General features: G+C 46.7%; 2 non-coding genes across 2 annotated transcripts; both read left to right on the top strand.

The window, feature by feature from the left end:
* Window positions 1-1,951: 1,951 nt before the first annotated feature.
* Window positions 1,952-2,026, top strand: Trnaf-gaa (transfer RNA phenylalanine (anticodon GAA)). The gene has a single exon. It is a non-coding gene; the product is annotated as a tRNA-Phe (tRNA).
* Window positions 2,027-3,283: 1,257 nt separating this feature from the next.
* Trnas-gga (transfer RNA serine (anticodon GGA)) lies at window positions 3,284-3,358 on the top strand. The gene has a single exon. It is a non-coding gene; the product is annotated as a tRNA-Ser (tRNA).
* Window positions 3,359-18,314: the final 14,956 nt, after the last annotated feature.

Raw genomic sequence — 18,314 nt, 5'->3', positions numbered from 1 at the left:
ATCAGTCTGGAAGCCTACCACATCAGGAAGTTCGGTAGCAAGTGCTTCAGCACCCCTTCCCTTGCTCTCTTTGATGCTGAATTTTATCTTCTGGATGCGGCTATCGGGGGTTCAGATTGGAAATAAACATAATTGTTTTCGTCTTGTTGCGCTTGGTTGGCTGCATTGCGCTTGCGTTGTTGACACGAGTTTACCCTTGTTATGTTTTTCCCCTTTCCCTTGCTTCACTCGGGCATATATAAGGTTTGCTCTCCTTGCCAATAAAACCAGCTGTTAGTGGGCGCTTGTGTGTACGTGTCTCCCTTCTTGTGGTCGTCTGTTTGCGCTGTTACCGAAAGTTTCAAGATGTACCAACTCGCCCAAAAAGAAGTATTGATGAAGTTCATAATGTTTAAAGACGTAAAGAATCTAAACCTTTTTCGACCAGTCCGTAATAAACTATCATGTGATATAAAAAAACTTAAAAAGAGAAAGAGGACTACTTCGTCAAAATATATGCTAACAGACTGACCCCAGACACAGTATGGCAAGCGCTCAATAACCTTAAGTCCAAAACAAACAAAAAACTGCGCATGGAATAAAAGTTGGAGATATGACATACTCGGGTCTTTCCTTATCAAATAAATTTAACGAACACTTTCTCACTATTGGTGACGGTGACACAAGCGTAGATGAGGTGTGCGTATCACAGTTTCTTCGAGAAAAGTCAGTAAGAACATTATTTTTTTCACCTACATCACTTATTTAAATAGCGCAATTAACTTTGAAATTACGCAATAACTGCGCGGCGGGAATAGACGGTGTTAAATCACACACACTCAAATACGTTTGCGATATAGTGGCGCCGCTGCTTTCACATATTTGATACCAAATGGAACTTAGGAACTTTTTCTTGATAAGCTGAAGACAGCACCAGTATCTGTTGTGCACAAAAGAAGTAAGTAGGTAGGTAGGTAGTATATTTTATTTAGGTCCTGAAGTAGTCACCCCCCGTTTTCATGGAGGGAGGACCGCGGAGTGATCGCAGTTTATTTACGAATTATTGTCCCATCTCTCTTTTGTCTGTTTTCTCCAAGGTCGCGGAAAAAGCTATAAAACACGTTTAGTTTCTTTCCTTGAGAAAATAAACGCAATATCAACCCGAGAGTACGGTTTTCAGAAGGGAAAATCAACAGAAAGGTTGTTAATTCGCGTGAACGATGAAATAATTAACTTAGGCTTTCTTTCGAGGAACCCGATTGGGTTTCCCTTGCAGCAATTGCTACATTTGGGTGGATGTCTCATTTTACCTTTAGTTACTTCTCTCCACCTAGCGGATTTCCGCTGAACTATTACGTCAAAAACTTGCCTTTGCTTCGAGTTGACAAATTCGACTTCGCCCTGCCATCTGCTGCTAGCCGCCTGGTTAGCTCAGATGGTAGAGCGGCTCTCCCGGAAAGGCGGTGGTCCCGGGTTCGAGTCCCGGACCAGGACGAATTTTTCTTCAGCTGCGAGGCTTTCTTTCGAGGAACGCGATTGGGTTTCCTTTGTAGCAATTGCTACATTTGGGTTGATGTCTCATTTTACCTTTAGTTAATTCTCTCCACCTAGCGGGTTTCCGCTGAACTAACGTCAAATACTTGCCTTTGCTTCGAGTTGTTGACGAATTCGACTTCGCCCTGCCGTCTGCTAGCCACCTGGTTAGCTCAGATGGTAGAGCGGCTGCCCCGGAAAGGCGGTGGTCCCGGGTTCGAGTCCCGGACCAGGACGATTTTTTCTTCAGCTGCGAGGCTTTCTTTCGATGAACCCGATTGGGTTTCCCTTGTAGCAATTGCTACATTTGGGTGGATGTCTCATTTTACCTTCAGTTACTTCTCTCCACCTAGCGGGTTTCCGCTGAAATATTACGTCAAACACTCGCCTTTGCTTCGAGTTGTTGACAAATTCGACTTCGCCCTGCCATCTGCTAGCCGCCTGGTTAGCTCAGATGGTAGAGCGGCTGCCCCGAAAAGGCGGTGGTCCCGGGTTCGAGTCCCGGACCAGGACGATTTTTTCTTCAGCTGCGAGGATTTCTTTTGAGGAACCTGATTGGGTTTCCTTTGTAGCAATGGCTACATTTGGGTTGATGTCTCATTTTACCTTTAGTTATTTCTCTCCACCTAGCGGGTTTCCGCTGAACTATTACGTCAAACACTTGCCTTTGCTTCGAGTTGTTGACAATTTCGACCTCGCCCTGCCATCTGCTAGCCGCCTGGTTAGCTCAGATGGTAGAGCGGCTGCCCCGGAAAGGCGGTGGTCCCGGGTTCAAGTCCTGGACCAGCACGATTTTTTTTTCAGCTGCGAGGATTTCTTTCGAGGAACCCGATTGGGTTTCCTTTGTAGCAATTGCTACATTTGTGTGGATGTCTCATTTTACCTTTAGTTATTCCTCTCCACCTAGCGGGTTTCCGCTGAACTATTACGTCAAACACTTGCCTTTGCTTCGAGTTGTTGACAACTTCGACTTCGCCCTGCCATCTGCTAGCCGCCTGGTCAGCTCAGATGGTAGAGCGGCTGCCCCGGAAAGGCGGTGGTCCCGGGTTCAAGTCCCGGACCAGGACGATTTTGTAGCGTTAGCTACACTGGCCTAGCCAAGCCCGTTTCGCACGGCACATCAAGAGCCGTGCTGCGCATGCGCAAGGATCAGTGATGTCACACGGCTTGCGCACCGGAGCCACCGGAGCAGGCACCTCTCGCGCACTCCGCCGCCGCCGCGCGCGACTCACCGCCGCCGGTCTGCGCATTCCAGAGGAGTGACGTCGTAGCCGTGGTAGACGCACTGGCGCCGGCGCGCGCTCGCTGTGCAGTCGCCGTCTGACACTGCGCTGGAGCCGCTGCGCTTCTGACTGGCGTTTGCCAGTGTGGTATAGCCATGGAGAAGGAGAGCGCAAATTCTGCTCAACAGCGCAGAAGAACGGAGAAGCTTGACTCATCGGATCCCGAAGTAGTTGCCTGGCAATTAGCGGTTGAGCGTAGGAGACAACCAGGAAAGCTAAGAATAATCAGCTGAACCTTTGCTAACGCTACGTATATCCTGGCATAGCCGAGCTAAGCCACTGCAACTTTTTTTCTTCAGCTGCGAGGATTTCTTTCGAGGAACCCGATTAGGTTTCCTTTGTAGCAATTGCTACATTTGGGTGGATGTCTCATTTTACCTTTAGTTAATTCTCTCCACCTAGCGGGTTTCCGCTGAACTATTACGTCAAACACTTGCCTTTGCTTCGAGTTGTTGACAAATTCGACTTCGCCCTGCCATCTGCTAGCCGCCTGGTTAGCTCAGTTGGTAGAGCGGCGGCCCCGGAAAGGCGGTGGTCCCGGGTTCGAGTCCCGGACCAGGACAATTTTTTCATGAGCTGCGAGGCTTTCTTTCGAGGAACCCGATTGGGTTTCCTTTGTAGCAATTGCTACATTTGGGTGGATGTCTGATTTTACCTTTAGTTAATTCTCTCCACCTAGCAGGTTTCCGCTGAACTATTACGTCAAACACTTGCCTTTGCTTCGAGTTGTTGACAAATTCGACTTCGCCCTGCCATCTGCTAGCCGCCTGGTTAGCTCAGATAGTAGAGCGGCTGCCCGGGAAAGGCGGTGGTCCCGGGTTCGAGTCCCGGACCAGGACGAATTTTTCTTCAGCTGCGAGGCTTTCTTTCGAGGAACGCGATTGGGTTTCCTTTGTAGCAATTGCTACATTTGGGTTGATGTCTCATTTTACCTTTAGTTACTTCTCTCCACCTAGCGGGTTTCCGCTGAACTATTACGTCAGGAAATAAAATCGAACCTAATGTACACAATACGATTTTATTGTTTAGAAAAAAAAAGAAACAAGATATATCTGAAGAATATCCATCTTTTTGATGACTCCTGGTTGTCTATTTACACTTTCAATTACCCTGTACTTGGTTGCCAACCGCTGTGGTGGCTTAGCAGCCATGGTATTGGGCTGCTAATCACGACGTCACGGGATGAAATTCCGGCTGCGGTGGCTGCATTTCGATGGGGGCGAATTGCAAAAACGCCCCTGTCCCGTGCATTGGGGGTGCGTTAAAGATCCCCTCATGGTGAAAATTAATCCCGAGTCCCTCACTACGGCGTGCCTCATAATCAAATCGTGATTTTGGCTCGTAAAACCCCAGAATTGAATTTTACTTGTACTTGGTTGCCAACTTTATTGAGCTCATCCTCCATTTTGTGGCCACGCTTTCTTGGAAAGATACTTGTGCACTTCAGCCGCCCTTTTTTGCACTTTAGCCACGCTTTAGCCGATTTTGATCCATGTTCCGGAGTATTTGTTTGAAACTAATTCTGACTTCCGAATTCTAACTTTTCTGACATCAAAATATGCCCAAACACTGTCATCCTGCAGAAGGACCGCCTGTTGGACTAGTTGGTATAAAATAGTTACTTTCCGATATAGCACAAATAAGTGCACATACACGCGAAGAAGGCACGACAGACGCGGACGAGCGCTATTACCAACTGTTTATTACAATCGACACACCCTCTGATTTATAAGGTAAACCACGTGCAGAAGTGTCAAGAACCCTTCCCCATGCGAGGTGATACAAACAAATCTAAAAAAGTGAACAATACTACTATCTGCCTCAGACAACAGAGTTCAAGCAGTTTAGTTCGGCATTGTGTAAATAAATAGACGCTTAGCTTATACAAACAGCTGAATTCTTGTGGATAAAAATGCTTCTAGGTCTACTCGAGCCGTGTAGTTTGCAAATCTGCCTCAGATAGTGGTATCATAACATCGCGCCTCGAAACCACACGTGGTGATATGGGCAACCAAATGTGCATACTTGTCATCTTTCTTTCTTAGCTTTTAGCGCATGCTCCCTGAGCCGATCGTTAATGCACCGTTCGGTTTGGCCGATGTACACTTTCCCGCACAACAAGGGAACGGCTATCATGCTGTCAAATGACGCTGTCTTTCTGCACAGCCTCATTTAATTGTGGTTTTACTGCGGGCTCCCAAAGCCAACCGGCCTACCAATCTTTGGTTTACTTCCAACCCCGATACGATATCTAATTTTAAGCACAGAATGACATTTGTGAACGTTAGCGCTGGTACCATTACCCCTTTCCAGATTCCACGCACCACGTCATCTTTATTGCGGCCCCAAAGTGCTCGATGCTTCACTATTGCTTAATTCTGCTTCCCTGTATTTTCAGATTATCTTGGTGGGTGCTTGAGTAAGCCTTTCCTTCATTTACGTTTACGCAGAGGTACTTATATTGCTTCACTATGGGTACGAACATCTAATTACTCGCCTCTATGATCATAATTTCCGATTTTCTTTGCTAAACTTAAAGCCTAAATTTGTCGCTACGTTTCCACAGATATTCGCAAGTGTCGGTAAATTTCTTGTATTGTCTGCTGGTAGAACTATGTCCCCCGAGTACATCAGTCCAAGGACCTTCTGTTGCACCATTTGTCCATCACGAATGTAGGACAAATGAAGCCCTAATTCGCTGTTTTCCAGTCGTGTTTCTATGCCCTTAAAATAAATCCTGAACAACAATGGAGACACAGTGCATCCTTGCTTCAGTCCTTGGTGAATTTCCACCACTTCATTACATTTTCGGCATTCCGATACAAGTTGTACTGGGTTGTCTCTCTATATATCTGTGATGTAGATTGCGTGGCCGCGACTAGGCGAAGAAAAAACGCGTGGCCACGAGGGCGATATTTGCGTGCGGCTCGAGGGAATTGATTGCTGCGCCGTCGGTTCGAGTCGACCGGGTGTCCCACGGCCATGCGGACCTGGTGAGGCCGATGTCATGCTCCGCGCTTGCTGCTCACCCAGCGACCGCCGGCCTGCTGTAGTAGCGGCCTGGCACCATATTTCATTTGAGGGCCTGGTGGCCAGCGGTGCTTGCGGCCTGCAGACTAGGCGATCCGATGTGCTCGCGGCGACAGTGGTTGGCTAGCCATTGACCTGTACTGTAGCGGTCTGGTGTTCTGCCGGCCGGCGGTACGCTTCTAATGCTACCGAGTGGCTGTCCGGTAAAACGACCTGGAGAGGTGCTCGACGTCCAGCTGCCGAACGGAAAGCTCACGACAACCACTGCCACGGCAAAGACGACACACTGGCGTGTAGGACGGTCGATGTGTGCTTAGGCGCGTTAGAAATTCCATACATTCTGGACTATTACCATTATCATTGCTCAGCTGCTTGTCGAGTCTGCAAATTATCGCGTCTGTGTGATATAGTCTATCTTGGCCGTACAAAAGGCCTGACGGCCGTGCCAGAAATGAAGGATCCTGGGCTGACACTATTCATCTTAAGACAACTTTCCTCAGCAGCTCCACGAAATCGTCATCCATGCCTTCATGCTTCAGAATATTCATAACAATTCCCTGTCTACGCTGTTGTAGGCAACTCTAATACCTAGAAATGTTATCAATTAAGGTGTGTTTTGAGAAACTAAAATATATATGCACTGAGTTAGTACAAACATATATCCTCTAAGTGTCTGCCTGGTCTCAACCTCTTCCGCGGTTCACCCAGTACTTAAGTTTTCTCCACCCACTTGAACAGTTCTAATCTTATAGCTTGCATTGCCATTCTATATATTACCAACGTTATTGTAACTGCCGTGTACGAGCTCGTCTTGTCTTTATCACCTTTGCCTTTGTAGATGAGGTTCATCTTGCTGTCAAGCCATGCAACCGGAATTTACTTCGTTTTAATCCCTTGCTTATTAGACCGAGGTTTTTGATCAGCTGCATTGAGATTTCAATGGGCCCTGCGGCTGTGTTATTGGGGACATCTGCTTTTTTTCCAGTGAACGTTTTCTATGCTAAATTTTGATATGTCAGGGTTCTCTGTTGCTGGATCTGTTTGACTCTGAAGGACGCTTTATTTCGTACCGAAGTTATCCTTAATAACGTCTCTGATGTACCACATGCAGCGCATCGTTTCCTTCGAAGATGTTACCGTCTTTATCCCTTATAGCTTTTTGCGAATTTTTAGCTGGAGCTCCGAGTGCTCTTACATGGTTCCAGTATTTTTTTGGTGTGTCTTTATCTCTTTTGGGAATGTTATGCACCCAACTATCACTTTTGCATTTAATTTTCTCTTGCACGAGCTATTGGCACCCTTTTCCTTTGTCGGTATTTGTTCCATCTAAGGAGCACCTCTTCTTCGTGTGATCCCAACTTTTGGGCTTCTCGATGATCCCTTGACGCCTGCTTACGATCTTCTATAGCTTGTTTTATTTCCTTGTTCTACCACTTACCTGGTTCCCCTTTCCAATCCAACATTTTTTGCCATGTCTCTCTTATCTCCTACTGCATTACTCCTACCAGTTCTCTATATTCTCCAGACTATTGTAGGAAACCCCTCCATTTTCTTCACAATGTATTTTGCGATCTCCGTTATTTGCTTTTCATTCATTTTGGGAAATTTTGGCGCCATTGGTTCGTGTTTCCCGGTAGTATCTCTTCCAAATTTTAAGGTTAAACGTTTATAATCCCTACCCGGCCTTTTTTTTCCATGTTGGTCTATCATCATTTTGTCTAGTCGTTCGTAGACCCTTTCTGAGACTAAGGCGTAGTCAATACATGACTGCCTATTTCCACATTGCCACGTTACCAGTCCGTGACACTTATTCTCCCTGTTATCTTCTATAAGGTTCTGCTACTCACACAGATCCATCACTAGAGATTCGTTGTAATCAGTGTGTTCGTCTAAATCGCATGTGTGCATTCACATCTTCTACTAATACCATCTGGGCCAATTGATTCTACTTATTAACAACGCTTCTAATGCAACCAATAAGTTCTTTATTTTTATCACTCCTATCACTACCTGTTCATTGGTAAGCTGCACCAAGCCATGTATTTTTGCCTTCCGATGTGCCGCTAATCCATAAATGCGCCTTGCCACTCCATGCTTCGCCTAATTAGCTGGCCTACATCTCCACCTTTCCTTCACCTAGTCATTCTGTTGCACGCCTTTCGTACAGAATTGTTAACCGCAGGCGGCTTCTGCAAATTTCGTAGATGTGTTTCGTTCAATGCCTACACTTCATTATTGAAGTGTTTGAATTTGCAGCCATTTTTCCTGCTTGTGAGCAGCCTGCATGTTTATGTAACAAACTTTACCTTTTCTATTCTTATCCTTTGTGCGTCTTTTCCCAACTCCTTGTAGTCTAATTCTTCCATTTACTCCTGTGTTGAAGTATTCAATACTTCATCTTCGTTACTGATTGCCCAGGGCCCGCCTAAAAAAGCTACTGCCCGTGCCGCGAATCAACGTCCAACCGGTGTTGTTACTGTATCGCTAAAATGTATCCCGTCACGCACAAAAGCGCCTTCGCGGCCTCCTCGGTGCACTGCTCGGTTGATGTCAATGACCGTAAAATGCATTGCCTTAGCTACCGTCCAAGTTTCTCTGTTTACGTGAAGCGCTGTCTTTAAATTGCATTCCCCTGCCTTTCAACCCATGGCACCGTGCACACTGCGATTTTCACTTCCTTTGAAACATTCCGTAGACTGGTAAACCCTTTCGGTATTTGCTTCACTATCCCTGTCCCCCCATTCTTGTAGTATTTCAATCATTCCGCCCATAATCACCACAAGGTGCCTCTCCTTCACTGTGTCCCATATGTTTCAATTGTCTTTCGCTATCCCTGCCCTAATCGGTTTCTCCCGGAAGCGCGCTAATCTAGATTCGGTGGCCTGCACCTACCCTCTCTATAGTCACTGGTTCTAATTTACGCATGTTTGCATTCCCAGCAAAGACAACACGACGCTTTCCACCCTCCTCGCCGGCGGAAACTGCAGCTCAGGCCGCGATGCCCTCCTCTGCTGTCTCATTCTCACACTTTTTTTGATTTTTCGGTACAAGAAACATGCTAGACAATTTCACTGGGTCAGACACCTTTGCTGCTGCTGATTATATATGCTCGCGTAATAGCAAACTTTATTCTGTCGCCTAGCTTTCTCTTAAACTGCAGGAAGCGATTATTATTATGACACTCTGGTATTCGTACTAATTGTTGTATTACTGATTTTGTATGTTACGCTTCTTTATTGCAGTGTTCAATGAGGAAATGAATCAAACAAATACAATTGTTATAATTTTCTTTACACAAAAGTAAGAACAAAGCCTACTATTTTTCTTTACACTTTCTTCAAACGAAAGCGAGAACGGAGCCTACCAACTTTCTTTAAAGTTTCTGTAAACAAGCTTTCTTCAGATGAAAGTAAAAACAGAGCCTTCCAACTTTCTTGTAACATGTGTTAATAGAAAGTAAATTAAAGTACATATGATGTCAATAAAGTTGATAGAAAATTGGTAAGAGTTCTAAAGAAAGTAAGGATGCATTTTTGTATGGGTGTGCTAAAGCGCTGTACTTCTTGCGACACAACCAAGCACAATGTGCATGCATGGGCAAATCAGCCGACGCTCAATGCCTCCCTCAAAGCACGTCGAAGTACAGCTGGAGCGATATCCGCGTCCTCACGAGCAAACTGTTATGACTGAGCTATAAGGTGGAGCAACAACGCTGCCGCGAACAATAGTAAGCATTAAGTGAACGGCAAACTTTCCCATTCCGACTTACTTGAGTCTGCGAATGACCCGCCGTGGTTGCTCAGTGGCTATGGTGTTGGGCTGCTGAGCACGAGGTCGCGGTATCGAATCCCGGCCATGGCGGCCGCATTTAGATGGGGCCGAAATGCAAAAAAAAACACCCGTGTACTTAGATTTAGGTGCACGTTAAAGAACTCCAGGTGATCCAAATTTCCGGAGTCCCCCCCTACGGCGTGCCTGATAATCATATCGTGGTTTTGGCACGTAAAACCCCATAATTTTTTCATAATGCGAATTGCGGTTGTTCACACCTGTCTGCGTTCCATTTCACACCATTTAACTGTAACTGTAGAAATTCACAGGCCGCAGCAGGCCTCAGCTCTTTTTTTGTCACTATTGTAGCAGGGCTCGACGCAAGACTACCGTGCACCTTGGCTACCCGAGCACCGAACCATAGCGAAATAACAGCGACGCGAGAATCGCGGGCATCGCGAGCGCTTCACGGCGCAGGCGACCTAATGCAACACGTCTGCTACGCCCGACGTGTTTACACATGCGCGTACAGTTTGTATATCTTTAGAGAGTATTCCTCCCGTCGTTCTAGCATAGCCGTAAAAGCTTGTCTGATTTTTTTTACTACTTGCAGAAACATTTATCCTAGCGTTGTCGTCTTTGGGCTGCAGCAAGACCACTGACTACAACGTAACATGAACGAGGCGGCGTGACTGTCACTCAGCTTTAAAAAAATTTTAAAAAGAAAGAATTGTTAGCAAGCACTCATTATGGCATCATAAACTTTCTCTTAAAAGTGCATCGTGATAATAGCGATAATTGTATAACTATTGCTTAATTATGGATACGCGCCAGCCTGAGGTATTCTTTTAACGCGACAGCGTTGAGGGCCCCGTGTCGAAGAAAATCCGGCGTCGGCTGCGGCGTCGGCGCTAAGCATCGGCGTCCGGCGGAAATAATCATGCGGAACCACACCATCCCGAACCACCCCGACCACACAGGCCCTCCGCGTGGCGCAAGGCGTTAGTGAACAAAAATTTAATTTCTCAAACTAAAATTCGTGAGAAAAATAGCAAAGTACGACTTAACCACAACCTACGGACGTGATAACGTTGGATTGATTGTAAAATACGAGAAAAAAGCCTGATTATATCAGCCAGGGACCTTTGAATGCTATCGCGTTCCACCCTTAAAGGCGAAGCTTAAGCGCCCTCCAATATTTATGGTGTTGGCTGTACTTTGGTTCTAGGCAACATTGAGGGAAATGTTGAAAACCGAGCCTTTCTAAATTTTAAGGCGAAAGCCTTTAATGGCTCATACAGGCGGCTTCCGACCATCCTCCCCGCAGGGGCGTCTGCGCAAGCGGGCGTTTGGTGAGTTGCGCCACCACGTACCCGAGCACAAGAGGGTTGGACCCTCCCGCGCTTAACCGTGCGTGGCTTAGCCGTGTCCGGGGAAAAGGGGATCCTGGAGGTTGAGCCGAAGCCGGGTGTTTGGACCTTTATGGCCCCCCGGCGGAGGCAACACACCTCTTTGGCCTCGGCTTCACGTAGACGGCACCCCCGGACTGACCCACCCGGGGGAAATCGGTAGTTGCCTTTTCCTGTCTCTCTCTCCAATCTTCGTCTTTCTCTCTCGCCTTTTCATCTTTCCTGTCTTCTACTATCTTCTATATTACTTCCGATCTTCTTGGCAGCGAGGGTTAACCCTGTGTGAGTAGCCGACCTAGGTTATCTCATATTCGGTTATAGTGGTGACGTACGGCTGGCGTGCGCAGGACTTGTTTTTATAAGACCTGTGGCGTCCCCTTGTTGGGCTCCACGGTGGGCGGCTGGCGTTACTGCCGAAAACTGCAAATTTTTTATGGATAGTTCCTTTCCCAAACTCTCCGATCGCCCTCAGAAACGAGGGCGCACCGAAGAAGTATTTAAATTTTTTGGTCGCAACACTGAGAACTTTCCCCGATATCAAGTAATACACTGTGAGAAACCAGGAAAGACAACGAGAATGATCTCGCCTTTCCTCGTTTCCAAAAGTCTAACTCAGACAATTGGCCCAGGCTATAAGGCAACCAGACTAGCAAGTGGTGACCTTCTTCTGGAACTTCACGACAAAAAGCAACATGACAAACTATCTAACCTAGTGTCTCTCGGGGACATACCCGTTTCAGTTACCCCACACCGCACCATGAACACCATCCGCGGTGTGATTTCCGATGATGATCTCATGGAGCTGACCGAAGCTGAACTTCTGGAAGAATGGAAAGAACAAAACGTTATCAATGTAAAACGAATCAGAATGAGGCGTGATGGTAAAGAAATTGACACGAAGCATCTAATACTCACATTCGGTTCCAGTGTGCTGCCAGAAACCATCGAGGCAGGTTATATTAAACTCAGAGTAAGGCCGTACATCCCCAACCCTCTCCGTTGCTTTAAATGCCAAAGATTTGGCCACAGTTCACAGAACTGCCGAGGCCGTCAGACCTGTGCAAAATGCAGTGCGAATGAACATCTCTCTGAATCATGTGAAAACTCTCTCCACTGTGTGAACTGTGATGGGGAGCACGCCGCATACTCGCGGTCGTGCCCTACCTGGAAAAGAGAAAAAGAAATAGTAACAATCAAAGTAAAGGAGAACATATCATTCAAGGAGGCACGTAGGCGGGTATCATACCTGCCCAAGAACACCTTTGCCGATGTGGCGCGTCAGGGGGCAGCGACACAACGGTTTCCGGCGGCTGTCCGGCTCACACGCGGTGAGCTGCCAGTGACGCCATCCGCCCCCTCGGCGGCTGCAGCTAACACTGCTCCGCCATCCCAGAACACGGGGCCATCGACCTCCGGGCTGGTGGCTTCCAGGGCCTCGTCCCTCGAGGCGAGGCCTTCTCGTCAAACCAACCGCTCGCAAGAGCGCGTGTCCAGCGCCTCGCAAGAGGCTATGGACACAACAACCAGCCAGACGGCGCCACTAGCGCCTAAGGAGCCGCGAGAGTCTCGCGATCGCTCCAAACAAGAAAAACACCGCATCACGGCGCCCGGAAAGGGCTCTGTGAAGTAACTCCTCTTTCTTCACACACAGCACAAAAACCACATTCAACATGGATACACAAATATTACAGTGGAATGTCCGAGGACTCCTCCACAATCTCGATGACATCAAAGAACTCCTACATAAATATAATCCAAAGGTGCTGTGTGTCCAAGAAACACACCTCAAACACACGCAAACAAATTTTCTCCGGCAATACGCCATTTTTCGTAAAGACCGCGATGACACAGTCGTGTCTTCCGGTGGTGTGGCTATTGTAGTCGACAGAGGTATTGCCTGCCGGGAACTAAAGCTTCGTACGCCCCTAGAGGCAGTTGCTGTCCGAGGGGTGTTGTTTGACAAGCTGGTCACTGTCAGCTCTATATACATCCCTCCCAATTATCAACTACATAAAACCGAATTCCAAAACTACATAAATGAACTTCCGGAGCCATACATAGTTGTCGGAGATTTCAACGCACATAACACTTTGTGGGGAGACTCACGTTGCGATGCGAGAGGTCGCCTAATTGAAAATTTTCTGTTCTCTTCAGGCGCATCATTACTTAACAAGAAAGAGCCTACGTATTACAGCGTTACACATAACACATATTCATCCATTGACTTAAGTATAGCATCGAGTACACTAATGCCATACCTGGAGTGGTCCGTTCTCAAGAACCCCTTTGGGAGCGACCACTTCCCAATTATGCTAGGCTTAACAGAACAAGATAGATGCTCGCCACACGTTCCCCGATGGAAGCTTGACTCGGCTAACTGGGAACTTTTTCGACAAATAACATATTTAGGCCGGGATGACATTGCCTCTTTTAACATAGACGATGCTGTGGCGTATATAACAGGTTTTATCATTGACGCTGCTGAAAGGTGCATACAACAATCTAATGGACTGGCTAATAAGCGTCGCCTGCCATGGTGGAACGAGGAATGCCAAAAAGCACGTAAAAAGCAAAACAAAGCCTGGGGATTGCTTCGCAACTCCCCAACAGCTGAAAACCTGATAAATTTTAAGCAAGCAAAGTCGCAGGGCAGGAGAACGCGCAGACGTGCTAAAAGAGAGAGTTGGGAAAAGTACATCTCCAGCATAAATTCGTACACCGATGAAACGAAAGTCTGGAATAGGGTAAATAAACTAATAGGCCGGGAGTCACATCCCCTACCCTTAGTAAGTAGCCAAGGTGATAGCCTGGAAGACCAGGCGGATTGTCTAGGTGAACACTTTGAATATGTATCAAGTGAATCGCACTATACAGAAACTTTCCTGAAGTTCAAAGAACGCGAAGAGCGGCAGCCCCTTAACCGCAAAGGTTCTTCGAGTGAGGCTTACAATCGACCATTTACCTTAGCCGAACTTAAAGCATCTCTCACATGTTGCAACAATTCGGCGCCAGGTGGCGATCGTATTATGTATGAAATGGTTAGATACCTACACCCTGAAACACTGAAAACACTCCTGTCTCTTTTTAATGCCATGTGGGCGGCTGGGTGTATCCCGTCCTCATGGAAAGAAGCCATAGTCATCCCGATACTTAAGCAAGGCAAAGACCCGTCCTTAGCCAGCAGCTACAGGCCAATAGCTCTAACAAGCTGCCTGTGCAAGCTGTATGAGAAAATGATAAACCGGCGTTTAATCAGTTTCCTAGAAAATAACGAAACACTAGACCCCTTCCAGTGTGGCTTCCGAGAAGGTAGGTCGACAATAGACCACCTTGTTCGCATCGAGGCAAACATCAGAGATGCGTTTATTCATAAACAGTTTTTACTTTCTGTATTTATAGATTTAGAGAAAGCGTACGACACGACATGGCGCTTCGGAATTCTGCGAGATCTTTCTGCGATGGGGGTCCGCGGTAATATGTTAAACACAGTCGAAAGCTACTTGTCTAACCGCACGTTTCGCGTAAGAGTGGGCAATGTTTTATCTAGAACATTCACCCAGGAGGCTGGTGTGCCACAAGGGGGTGTGCTTAGTTGCACACTCTTTATTGTAAAAATGAACTCCCTGTATACAGTTATTCCACGCAGCATGTTTTATTCTGTGTATGTTGATGATGTACAGATAGGTTTCAAATCATGCAACATTGCTATCTGCGAACGACAGGTACAGCTTGGATTAAACAAACTGTCTAAATGGGCTGATGTAAATGGATTTAAAATAAATGCAAAGAAAAGTACGTGCATACTTTTCTCAAACAAAAGAGGCATGACACCAGTGCCAAATCTCACGATTAATCAAGAGGAACTGTCCGTGAGCAGTGAGCATAAATTCCTGGGAATAATTCTAGACTCGAAGCTTACCTTTATCCCCCATCTTAAATATTTGAAGGCAAGGTGTCTGAAGACGATGAACCTTTTAAAAATTTTGTCGCGCACAACATGGGGTAGTGACCGAAAATTCCTCCTGAACTTGTACAACAGTCTTGTCCGCTCACGCCTTGATTACGGGGCTATAATTTATAATTCTGCAACGTCAAGTGCATTAAAAATTCTAGACCCCGTTCACCATCTGGGCATCCGCCTCGCGACCGGTGCTTTCCGAACAAGTCCGATCCAGAGCCTCTACGTAGAGTCGAATCAGTGGTCACTTCATCTGCAGCGTTCATATAGTAGTTTTACATATTTTCTTAGAGTACACGCGAACATTGAACATCCCTCTTATTCAACCATAAACGACATGACCACTGCCACACTCTTCGAAAATCGACCGGCATCGAGAAAACCGTTCTCTTTGCGTGTGAGGAATCTTAGTGAGGAAATGGGTGTTCCGTTGCTTGAACACTGTCTTATGGCTCCAGCGAAACTGTTACCGCCGTGGCAGTGGCAGCTCATAGAGTGTGACACATCATTCGTAGAGGTCACTAAGCACGCACCAGAGGCACATATCAAAATGCATTTCCTTGAAGTCCAGTCCAAGTACACATGCACAGAGTTTTATACAGACGCTTCTAAGTCACGTGACGGGGTGTCGTATGCAGCCGTCGGCCCATCCTTTTCGGAATCCGGTGTACTCCACCCGGAAGCAAGTATCTTTACAGCTGAGGCTTATGCACTATTGTCAGCTGTGAGGCATATAAGGAAATCTAAACTTCAAAAATCAATCATATTTACAGACTCTCTAAGTGTCGTAAACGCTTTAAAGTCACCCTGTAAGCAGAAAAATCCTATACTCATTGAGCTCTATTCCGTACTGTGTAGAGCGTATGTATCTAACCAGCATATCATTATATGCTGGGTGCCTGGCCATAGAAGCATTGAGGGTAATGTGCTAGCTGACCGAATGGCTACGTCAATAACATCGCACGCTACCAATCCTACAGCTACTGTTTCTGCAACAGATTTGAAACATTTCTTGCGTAAGAAATTGCGAAGCCATTGGCAACGCCTGTGGGATGAAGAAACAAATAATAAGCTTCACTTGATTAAGCCACAGTTAGGTTTCTGGCCCTCCGCAACGAGAACACGGCGAACTGATGTCCTGTTCTGTCGTCTCAGAATAGGTCATACATTTGGCACCCATAGTTTTTTGTTGACCGGGGATGAACCACCAACCTGTGGTAGATGTGGTGAGAGGCTAACCGTCCTCCATGTTCTCCTGGAGTGTCGGGATGCCGAAGCAGATAGAAAAAAACATTTCCCTTTAGCTTACCGCTACCATGTCCCTCTGCATCCCAGTATGTTTCTTGGTGAGGAACCGCTGTTTAGCACCAAAGCAGTCCTCGCTTTCTTAAACGACGTGGTACTGCATGTTATAAGCCCAATAAATTCATAGCACATCCTCCCTCCAGAGGATGCTGCTGTGATAGTAGTTTTGTATAAGCACATGCCTCCAGGCCCTTGTGGTTCAAGGGCTCTGTTTAGGCAGTAGTGCTTCTGTCCAATTACTACATTTTAAATATTTTAAATATCGTGTCACTCTTTCTCAATGCATTCTTCATTTCATAGTACACCTCATTAGTCATTTGCATGATCTTAGTACCTGTATATTTTACGCACTTTACAGCGATTATTTTTAGGCCCCTTTACAGCCACACTTCATCAACTTCTCAGAATTCATCGCTCCACTGCACACTCACAAACACTGGCATGGCGCTCTTTGGCCATAACTGGCCCTTGCGCCATAAAACACCACACATCATCATCATCATTCCGACCATCCGTCCATCCGTGCCCTGGAACGGTGCCAGCTGTGACCTCTCCTCCTTACACTCTCTCAGCAATCACGTGATGGCACAGTGGCGCGCGCGGCAACGCTCCTTCGTCAGACGTCTCGTTGCAGCAGTCGAGTTAGTCGGATGGCTCCCAAGCGGCCTGGTGACGATTGCACGGCAAGCAGTCCGTAGAAGCGCCTCAAGAATGTGGATTCCCCCGATACCAAACCCCAGAAAAAGAATTAGCGAAAGTGCATGCGGCGGTCATCAGTCGAATGGGGACAGGCTTTCCCCGAATACACTTTGGAATTTACAAAGTGTCCTTCAATTTTTGGACACGCGCGCGCCTCGTAGAACAGAAAAGAAATAATAAAATAATAGAAAAAGGTCCTACACACTAAACAGAAAAACACCCAGATGGGCGTTTTTCACTTGTCCTCTAGCGCATTCCCATTTGTACATGTTTTTGCTCCCATAGAATGGGCGTACGATAAAACTCCCATTTAGGTGGGCATTCCTTCGGCATACTACGGGAGTACCGTAATATGCCCACTTTATCCCCATTTGACTGGGAGGTGTTGCAGGCCTCAATGGGAGTTTTATCATTTCCAAATGGGAGCATTTGCGATGAAATTAAGGCGGCATTTAGGGCGTTTTTTGGTATTAATTAGAGAGTTTATGGATGCAATTAAAGGCGTTTTAGTTTACGTGGGGCGACCACGAAGCGAAATGCTTGGTGGCGATGGGTCACGCGCTTACACAGCACCCAACGGATCACCACAGGATAAAATGTCGGACGCCGGACACCAAGGCTCAAGGGAACGGGGCCGTCCGAGGAGCTGCCGCCCGAGCGTGCGTTTGGCCCGCACTACCGACGCTTGTAGCTATCGCCGGCGTCCGACACTTTAGCCTGCTGTATTCCGTCTGCCATTGCGTAAGCGCGGCGGCGTCCCGCCACGAAACATTTCGCCGCGTGCTCGCCACACGTGACACAATCGACGGCCCTGGGAATTCACGAAGTCACGCGCACACGTGGTCCAATGACGAATGAACCCATCGCTGCACTTCGACTTCCTTTCCTTTCACTGATCGCAGAGCCCCTCTTGGCAAACCTTGTGCTGTCATGCAGTCGTCCTCGCGAAAATGCTAGTAATCGGCAGTGCCTCCGAGGTCAGCAGGGGCCTTCCAAGAGCAGATGCTACTCGCTGAGAGGAAAAATACACGACACACACACACACTAAAGAGAACAACATTTAGTATACACCAAATGTAACATATATAATAAATATGTTCTTTCTGCCAAATCAAAAGCATTCCTTTCAAGCATTCCAGACACAAAAAAGTGTCTGGATTAAAAAAAAACTACATCGTAAACATGCCAGTCAATACTATTGTACACGTCCTAACACAATAAAATTAGTGAACGCAAGAAACGATAATTTAAGAAATCTATTTCGTCCCATATTGAACCATAAATACAGAACCATTTGTTTGAACTGTTACTTTGAGCAGACATTCCACAATATTGCAGCCTATATAT

The sequence above is a fragment of the Dermacentor silvarum genome, chromosome 7, assembly GCF_013339745.2.
Source record: "Dermacentor silvarum isolate Dsil-2018 chromosome 7, BIME_Dsil_1.4, whole genome shotgun sequence".
Classification (NCBI taxonomy): domain Eukaryota; kingdom Metazoa; phylum Arthropoda; class Arachnida; order Ixodida; family Ixodidae; genus Dermacentor; species Dermacentor silvarum.
The sequence above is the reverse complement of the archived record's forward strand: the minus strand, read 5'-3'. Positions and strand labels throughout refer to the sequence as shown.